This window comes from Oncorhynchus gorbuscha, linkage group LG03 (genome assembly GCF_021184085.1).
Source record: "Oncorhynchus gorbuscha isolate QuinsamMale2020 ecotype Even-year linkage group LG03, OgorEven_v1.0, whole genome shotgun sequence".
NCBI classification, from domain to species: Eukaryota; Metazoa; Chordata; class Actinopteri; order Salmoniformes; family Salmonidae; genus Oncorhynchus; species Oncorhynchus gorbuscha.
The window spans coordinates 47,204,320-47,214,299 of NC_060175.1; the positions used below are offsets into that span (position 1 = coordinate 47,204,320).

Genomic DNA, 9,980 nt, shown 5'->3' on the forward strand with positions numbered 1-9,980 from the left:
TTCTAGAACTGTACCGGAATTGAGAATCAATTCACGTTTAGATTGAGTATTTGGCTGTTTTGACTGCCAGAGCCAATTCACACTTTAAAAACAACACTGTTGGTCCATGGACTAAGGAGTAATGTTAGCCAGTACAGGAACATAGGACAGGGGGTTGACTGATGCAGCTGTGGACTAGAAGCTGGTAAAGGGGGTGGGAGTAGGATGAAAGGTGCCAACAAGAGGCAGGGCTGTCTCCAGCACTGGAACTGTTACACCAGCTCAACAAAGCCCTCATCATACTCCCCTTGGACATCAGATCACTGCAGCTGTACACAGCCCATCTGTAAATAGCCCATCCAATCTACCTACCTTATCCCATATTGTTTTTATTTACTTTTTTGCACACCAGTATTTCTACTTGCACATCTATCACTCCAGTGTTAATTTGCTAAATTGTAATTACTTCGCTACTATGGCCAATTTATTGCCTTACCTCCTTACTCCATTTGCACACACTGTGTATATAGTATTTTTCTATTGTGTTATTGACTGTATGTTTGTTTATTCCATGTGTAACTCTGTGTTGTTGTTTGTGTCGCACTGCTTTGCTTTATCTTGGCCAAGTCACAGTTGTAAATGAGAACCTGTTCTCAACTAGCCTACCTGGTTATGTAAAGGTGAAATAAATCAAAAGGATCACCTGTCTCCAGTTCCTCAATGGCAGCCTTGCAATCCTGCAGCACCAAACCAGTCTGATCGAAGAGGTACTCCAAACCCATCAGCTTCCCTAAAGAAAAAAACCAACATAAATATATGAGAATATATACATAAAGCTGGTAGAGGGGGTGGGACTGAGTATGGAATAATTCTATAACAACATTTCACAAAGAGTAATGTGTTGCAGCTTTTAAATTGAATATAAACATCATTAGATTATGAAATATATAATCATTACCAGTGTATTTGCGTGGAACAATGTAAGGAACCACTGATGACATTCCTACTGCCACATAATAGGATCCATCAACAACCTGCCTGATCTTCCGGTGTAGTCCTGGTGTGGTCAGCCCCCTCCTCTCACAGTCAGAATTTGGGCAATATAGCTTCACATGCCAGAGCTTCCTGGGCATCCATCGCAGCAGAGGACGGCCAACGTACCTCTCCATCACCAGTACTGAGCTGCAGAGGGAGGGTCCCACCACATTTTGTCAACCCTGGCAAAGTCCATCTCTGGAATCCCATTCCCCGACCACCTGAACAATGCCTTGGACACCCACTTACGGTCCACATCGGGCAAAATTTGTTGCCATCCCTTGGGAAGGCATACGTCTCTCCATGAAAAGAAAAGACAACATCCCCACACAAGAAATAATGTAAGAATGATACATTCCCCAAATAACAGGTTATCATATCACGAGACATACTGCGTAGGCCTAGTACATCATTTGAAATGTAAGTCATCACTATAAATATGCCACACAAACACATAGAATAAGACTCAGGGGCTGAGCAGTGAGTACTACATGTAATTAAGTTGATACTTGTAACACCATTGGTCGTGGCACGTCTGACTCCTGTGACTCAAGCTGCAATAAGGAGCTCACCATCATCAGGCTCAGATGGAAGGGCTGAAAAGTAGACCTATTAAATAAATTAGATCAATTGATTAAACACCAACAAAATATGATCCTTTGTTTTACTTTAACTAAAGCATCATCATTATGATATAATTTATATTAACATAATATAGAGCTTACTAGGCTGAAACTTTCGAGGAGACATGAGCTTCCTTATTGTCCTGTCGAGATTTTCCAACCAGCAATGACCTGAGTGAGGATGTTGAGGACCTCTGGGAACCAGGGAACTTCACAAGTTATAAAAGCTATTTTAAAAAATCCCAGTTTGTTTAGATAGCTATCTACGGTAATAAGAAAATAACTCCACATTAGTATTATGAGGATTCTGTGTTATGCACTATAGCCCGTTACCATATATGTGATTTAATATTATCTGCTGTTGGCTTGTGTGGATGTATGTATGTGATATGCAACATAGCTGACTTGAAACATTGCTAACAGTTTCAGGGCAATGGGCCTTTCTCATGATGGAAAAATACAGAATAACATAAAAACGGACACATACAGAACGTAGTGTAGCAAACCACAGACTGTTTTTTTGTTAGAACTCAAACTTAACAATAACAGAAGTCAGATATGTGGTAACAGTATCTAGGGAATGAGCGCATAGATACTCGACACAGCAACAGTTACATCTATCAACTGGAGCGCCCGGGGGCTGGTACCAGCTCGTACGACAACAATCAACGATAGGCTGGGTGAGTCTAAACCACGCCCAGTCTCTACTGACAGGCCGGATCGGAAACAGGACCTATTTCTGTCAGAGTATATTTATAATATCTTTGTCAAGAACAAGTCAGGTCTCTGTTTGCCATGCGAGGTGGGACAGAGAGCAGGTATATACGAAAATTGCATTTACTGCTTAGCTAATAAAAAAATACATAGTATACAATCCCTAACAGTATAGTATACATAGTATACACAACCCTAACAGTATGGAAATAGTGGGTTAGTGGGTTTAATAGTGGGTTTAACATGAAAACAGCAGACAACAAAAAAATGTCACTTACGTTACCTCAGAAAAGAAAGATAACCCGCGAAAATTAACTGAGGAAATATATTGTCCATTGTCCTCTTCCAGCATTTAAAGGTCCCGCCATAGCTTATAGCTAACGTTACTTCAGAAAATAAAGATAACACGCAAACAGATTTATTTAAGATGTATTTAATATATTTTCCATGGCACTCTTTCTGCGTTTAAAGATCCCGCCATAGCTCTATCCTTATTGGTCATTATTGGTTACCTATTGGTTGCACTGGTGTCACGAATTGGTCGGGGAGTGCAATTATTGGTTACTTCTTGGTGGCAGACGGCGATATGATTGGTTGTCGCAACCAGACATTTCCTCGACTCAGGGTTGTCAGGGAGGATATCGAGCATTCGATGTTTCAGAAGAGTACGACTAGCTAGGTTATCAGCCATTATTAATCAAATAAGTAATCAGAAATGTACATTACTTGGAGGAAGAACAAGTAATTGCCTACTAATCAAATCGATGTATAGCTTAATCTAAATTGTCTTTTTTAGCTAGCTTGCTATGTATTTTCAAACAATATAACGTGTCCTTTTATTTCTGAAATTGCTAAAGTACTCTTTATAGTCTTGTCAGGGTCCTTTAGTCTAACGCCTTCCCAGCTGAGCAATTTCGGCTTGTCGTTGATCGCTAGCTTGTTATGTATTTTTGAACAGTATAACCGTGTCCATTTTCTTTGTGAAATTGTAAAAGAACTTCACAGTCCCGTCTCTGCCGAAACCCGGGATCGAACCAGGGACCTTTAGATCTTCAGTCTAACGCTCTCCCAACTGAGCTATTTCGGCTGGCATGTTATTTTAGAAAACAAGAGACAATTTGAACATCTCCAAGGCATTATGGGATATGGTATTCGTTTGCATGTAGTTTGACAGATAAACCTGCAGAGGTCGATATAAGGCTAAAGATATAACTAAACTACTGCACCCCATTACATAGCTACTCAAACGTTTTGTATAATTGTATTAAAATACTGTCTTACATTGTAAACAAAATACTATTGACCAAGAGGCTATGAAATACAATCTGGATAATACTAGATGTTTATGACAGGCATTACCCACTAAGTCGCTTTGGATAAAAGCGTCTGCTAAATGGCATATATTATTATTATTATATTATAAGTATTTACCAACGGCGACATCTTTTAGATGTATAATTGATCTCGCTTTGGTCTGGTCCGGACTCACCTTGAATTGGTCCAAATAGCTTCTATAATTAATTCAGTTTGAACAACACAGCAGAGTACAGTACAGTACATTACAGTATCATCATAGTTCAGAACAGTAGAATAAAGCACAGTAGTACTGTATTGTACCCTATTTACTCTAATGTACTCTACTGTAATAAACTCTACCGAATTAAACTATACTGTACTCTACTGAAAAAAAACTGGCCTGTACCATATCGTACTGTACTCTACTGTACTAAACTGTGCCTTACTGTACTGTGCAGTGTTGCCAACTCCTCAGGAAGGAAAGTAGCTATTGGCTATCCTAAAAGTCACTAGAAGGCGCTAAATGACGCCATCGCCTAATTTGCATAATTGGCCATGTGCATGTAATTGTGATGGACGCTGTAGGAGAGAGGACTAATGTCGTAGGAAAGACAAAAAAAGTGAGTAAAAAACACCCTACATATGTTTAGAACTACAAATTATCAAGCTGCAGAGTGGCACATACAGCGAATAAGAACCAGATATTCGAGGCCATACTCCTCCTTCAGCACTTTATGGACCCCATTGTTAATCCCAGTCATAACAGAGACATTGTCAGTCCCTATCCCCAGGAGTTGCTCTTTTTTAAGACAACACGTCTCGAGGTAAGCCACAACAGCACGGGCTGTAAGACCTGGCATCTCCTCCCTCCAACTCAACAAGCCCCAGAAATGTTGATACAATTGTCTGCTTGGTGTCACTAAAGTACCTTATCACAACCCCCAGGTACTTAGAAACACTTACATCCGTGGCCTCATCGAGGAGGAGGAGGCTGAAACGCTGGTCACCCACATCTGCGACCAACTTGTTCAGAAAGTATGATGCTAGAACACCATGCTTCTCCAATGTGATCACATGCCAGCCTTTTTTGCAGAGTCAATTTTTTAAAACCATAAATGGCAGCTTGTTTCGGGTGGAACTGGCTTTGCTTTTTGAGTATATTTTTGAGTTGCCATGTGTTTTTTTTACATCACTAAGTTCGGCGTAGAAATCAGCCTTACAATACAAGGCAGTATGCCCGTGTATCATCTCCAGTAAAACGGCTTCAACCAGCCTTTGAATTCAGGGTTTGATTCCAACTCCTTTCTGTATTTTTGAGTGTACAGTTTAGACTGAGACATGATCAGCTAGCCAACTAGATGTTTAGCTTATGTCACAGAGAGGCACATACACAGTGGACAAGGTGAGTAAGTGACTGATGCTGTGTGAGTCAAATGCAGTGATTTATTTTTGTACGGTGATTTATTTTAGACAAAAAAAAAAAATTCACAGCCAGCGGCGGCTTCCCGCATGCGTGATTCATTTGCAGTCTGGACGCGGAGGGGTGAATATCTCCTGCTCTGACTGCAGCTGAGAGGGACTGCAGCGCGAGGACTGGGCCGCCTGTGAGTGCTTTTGGACGGGGTGGGGCCCACAGCAGCACCCGCTGCTCATTGAGAAGAGTAAGAACGATATGTGCTTTCACGTTAGTCTCCAATAACAGCAGAAAAAGTCGCTAGATGTGTCGCTAGTCGATTTTTTGAAAATGTGTCGCTAGAGGGGTCTTAATATGCACTAAATATAGCGACAAAGTCGCTAAATTGGCAACACTGGTACTGTGATGTTCAAACTTATGAAACATAGCAGCCTCCACTGACTTCTGGCCTGAGGGGAGGATGGCAAATAATGGGATCCATGTGTTTGATTTATTTGCTACCATTTCAAAGTTTCCGCTCCAGCCATTACCACGAGCCCACCCTCCCCAATAACGGTGCCACCAACTTCCTGTGCTATAAATCTATGATTGATTCAGATTTGGTCTGGTCTGGACCAACCAAATGTGTACTTGTTTGGGGGCGGCGCTCATTAGCATAATACCCAGCATGCTTTGCAAAAATGTACACATTTACATTTGGGTCAAAACCGACTTAAAGTCATTGCATTCAACTAAGGTAGATAAACTACAACATATCACAGTAATAGAAAGAAAAAAAACGTTACTGAGAATGTTAACTGTTCTGTTGGTTTGTACTGTAGGTTGGACTGCTTTGAACATGATTGCTGCCAGTTTAAAGCTTTTTTTAAAGCTTTTGAAAACACTAAGATAACTGCATGTGACAGATGGAAGTAATAATACATATTCTGTTGGCTCCTGTTTTAATAGGATTGAAAAAGTATTATTGTGATATGATTATTTTACTGAGAATGTATGTGCAGTTCAAATTTGGGTATAGAATCAATGACCAAAAAAGTTGCCTGTAAATTACATATTTTCTACTTACATTCAGAACTGGAAATTAGCTTGATTTCAACGTCTGTAAAATGGGTATTTTCGTCTTCCGAATAAGACATTTTCAACATCCATATAAGACGTCTTTTATTGACGTCAGGAGAAGATGTCTTTTAACCTTTCATTCAGCACCTAAAATGCACAGGACTTCAACGTCTGGAAAAGACATCTAATGTAATTTTGCTTGCTGGGTAGTGCCTGCAGCTCACTCTGTTGTTGGTTGTTGAACTGTTGCTCCTGCTCTTTGCATGCCCTGCAACAGCTACAGCCCACACACAACTTCCTTTGACATGCTGAAGAGGTATTTTTTCCCATCTCCCACACCACACCACACTTCAGCCTGCACTCAAACTGTAGATAGGCCTATTGCTCATAGCAACAGAAAACCCATCATTTGTACACACACACACACACACAATATGAATAATACATGTGAGCTTAGTCTTTTATTATAGTATGGGAAAAGGCAGTCTCAGAGCCTACAGTACAAAAAGACAAAGGCATTATTGTAAGTCTATTTCAAAGATATACATGGGTGCATGATTACATTCTGCAGGTGAGTGTGCCTACAGTATGTGTCAGTTTGTGTTGGTGGCTGTGTATGTTCATCTGCCTCCATCTTAAGGCCTCATAGCAGGCCTTCCCTTAGCCCATTTTTATAATGAATGAAATACTTCCATTAAGCACTGTAGCTCCCCAGTCTTCAACTCCAAGCAATATTAAACCATGTAGTCTAAGGCCTAGATTCAACCAGATCAAGTGTTAACCGGTGATAGCAGACACCCACATAGCAGATGTTTTGGTGGTGACAGAGTTGGAACTGCATCAGAGCCTTCAAATTGGTGGGCAGATGCTCTCGCGATCATTGTCACAAAGCCACAGCCGCGTTAGAAGTTTAGAACGAGAAAGTATAGGCTATAGACATTTTTAAGCTCAAATTGAAAAATTGTTAAACAAAATAATGAGGATTTCTATCATGGTGTAGTTTATAGCTCACTTTCCGGTGTTTGAACCAAACAAGGCTGCATGGAATTTCTGTTAACGCAACACCAGGCAGCCAATGGGAATGTCCGCTTTAGGTATAATGCCGTGAGTCACTTGTAGAGCCATAAAGTGTATTTATTCATATAGCAATGTGTGTGAAACCATCTTTATTCAGGGATGAAATGTGCTTCCTATTGAAAAACCTATAGATGACAAGAACACAGGAGTAGAGAAGCCAGATAAAAAGGTAACTGACTGCAAACAAAAGCCCCAATACAATAGTCAAATTTATTGATATGATCAGTGTCTTCTTTCTATGTATTCAGATACAAGAAAACACAATTAGAAGTTATACATTGAATACATGCGTATATACACCAGGTGTGAGCATTCAGTAGGCCTACCATAAATACATCAGATTTGTCTCAGGTTTTATGACAATAAATCGAAAGTCCCACAGGAGGATGAAGGTCCTACACCACAGAACAGTGTTGTGCAGAAATCAAACACAAGCCAAGTGTTGTTCAGTTTTGTTTTTACCTGATCAACACGTATAACTTCTTTCAGTCCTATATTTTCATGTATTATTACAATTTTTATAAACAACAAACAAACAAACGTAAATATACCAGAAGTGCAAAAACCTACCTTTGTTTCATACAGGACAATTATGGGGAAAACACTTTCCTGTTCAGTTACGCCAGCTCTAGGGACCTTTGTATCTGCAAAGGTGTTGAATTGGTTTGACACAGGGACTGACAAGATCACTCTTTGTTACATGACCAAATGATTTGGGGATCAATAGACGAGGTGGAAATCACATTGATTAAGTAATGTCAATGTCTATTTAATTTACAGTACACCGCAATAAATACATATCAATACATGATTACAAATTCAGTGCCAAAGAGTAGACACATTTATGAGCGTTATGGAAGTTTCTGTCAATATTAAAACATCTTTACTACAAACTATCCAACGCAACACTGTCTATTACATACAGCAGTAAGTTCTTTAACCCCCCCCCTCTCTATTTACATATGAATAGTTGATAGTGTTCACAATATGTACATACAATCTTAGAGGGAAAAAAAGTGCTATCAAGAACCGAGAAGTTCTTCTTCGGCTGTCCCCATAGGAGAACCCTTTGAAAACTCTTTTACTCAGAGGGATCTACATGGAACCCAAAAGGGTTATCCTATAGTGACAACCGAAGAACCCTTTTTTCTAAGAGTATAGTTAAGTCTTATATCAGGAAGGATATACACATGTACTAATATTCTCATTCATAATCAATGAATCATTCTTATAGAATTAAGGCATCGGTAACATTTAGCAGATCCAAAGGATCTGTACTTGTGTATCTATGAGTGTCAATGTTTTTGTGTTGGAAGCTGCCTTCGATAGCTTGAGTGGGTGGCATTTTGATCCTCTGCTGGCTAAATAGACTCATACTGTACAGATGTTACATAAGCATCTAGGGAGTGTACTCAATCATATACCATATATGTTTCCATTTGTAAACAGACACTTTAGTATATTAAAGATGACCAATGTTTGACCTGCCATTATCTTGTCTTTTATGCTTTGTTTGTTCTAACAAATAATGTATTAGTATTGGAGGCAGAGATGCAACAACATGGTTGGACTATAAGTGCTGCAAGTTGTGTTTCTGAAATCCAGCACTGGTTTGCTGGTGGTTATATTGTACTATGTCCCCGAGGTGGATGCTACAGTGTATTACTGACAATTCCCTAAGCCTCGCCCCAGATTTTATGGCAACCAATTGCAGTGCTCCGTTGGATAGGAACGGTCTCTAACGTTGAGGTATACCTCAGAAATACTTTAAGAAATGTGATGGGAAAACGTTGTCAAGGGGCCGCGCGGTGCATTCTAGGCGATGTTGGGAGTGGGACATGGAGTGAATGGGAGTCAATTGGGTGCTAGCTAATAAAACAACATTTATACATATTTTCCAAGATGGGAGATAATAACCATATAGCTTTCAAATCGGGATATTTGGTACTTTTCAGGAAAATGGGCAGGTTTCTCGACTCATATCATTACCTTTAGAAGGGATTGCGTGGCCTGACAACGTGAACTCAATTGATCAAAAGTCTGCTGAGCGGGGCCTTTTACGTTCCTCCATTCATTGGCCATTGAGGTTCCCATCTCATTTCTTAAAGCATTTCTGGTATATATGGAATGGAAACAGCGTCCAAATTGGACGACCGTGGTTTCCAACATAATCTTTACAATCGCCGTTTTGTGGCTGTTGCCATCTTTCTACATCGGCATTTATAGCAGAATGACTGCCTGCGCACTGGACAAACAGCAGTATCACAGATAGAACAATGAGACAGATACTTCACCGAATGTATAAATGTGAAGCATCCGCTTAGCGTTTCCACTCACTACCAAATCGTGATATTGGAAGCCCAGTGGCCGGCAGTGGGAGAAGAGGGAACGAGAATGATTTTGTCTGAAATGTTCTCATCAATTAAATATTTGATCTCAATATAATTCCCAAAACTAAAATCTCTTATCAACAGAGGGGACAAAGTGTTGTCGACTTTGCCCGAGTGGTAAGACATCGCATTGTTTTGAAGAACGTAAAGACTAATTATTGCACATGCGCACTTCAGAGTAGTTGTTCAATAACTGAAATATGCAAAGGTTTGCTAGAACGCGCCAATAGGATCTGCCCAACTCCTTGCTTGTTCTGCCACTACGATTAATTTGCTCCCATTGTAAACAACAGGTTGTGGTCTATCTTGGGTTAGTTATAAAATAAATTTTGTCGGTATCAGGTAAACAAACCAAAAGGTCTTCTCCCTGGACAGCTGGTTCATGATGTCAGA

At 40.0% G+C, this 9,980-nt stretch overlaps 1 non-coding gene across 1 annotated transcript; it reads right to left on the reverse strand.

Moving 5' to 3' along the window:
- Nucleotides 1–3,365: 3,365 nt before the first annotated feature.
- On the reverse strand, nt 3,366–3,438 carry trnaf-gaa. Its single transcript has one exon. It is a non-coding gene; the product is annotated as a tRNA-Phe (tRNA).
- Nucleotides 3,439–9,980: the final 6,542 nt, after the last annotated feature.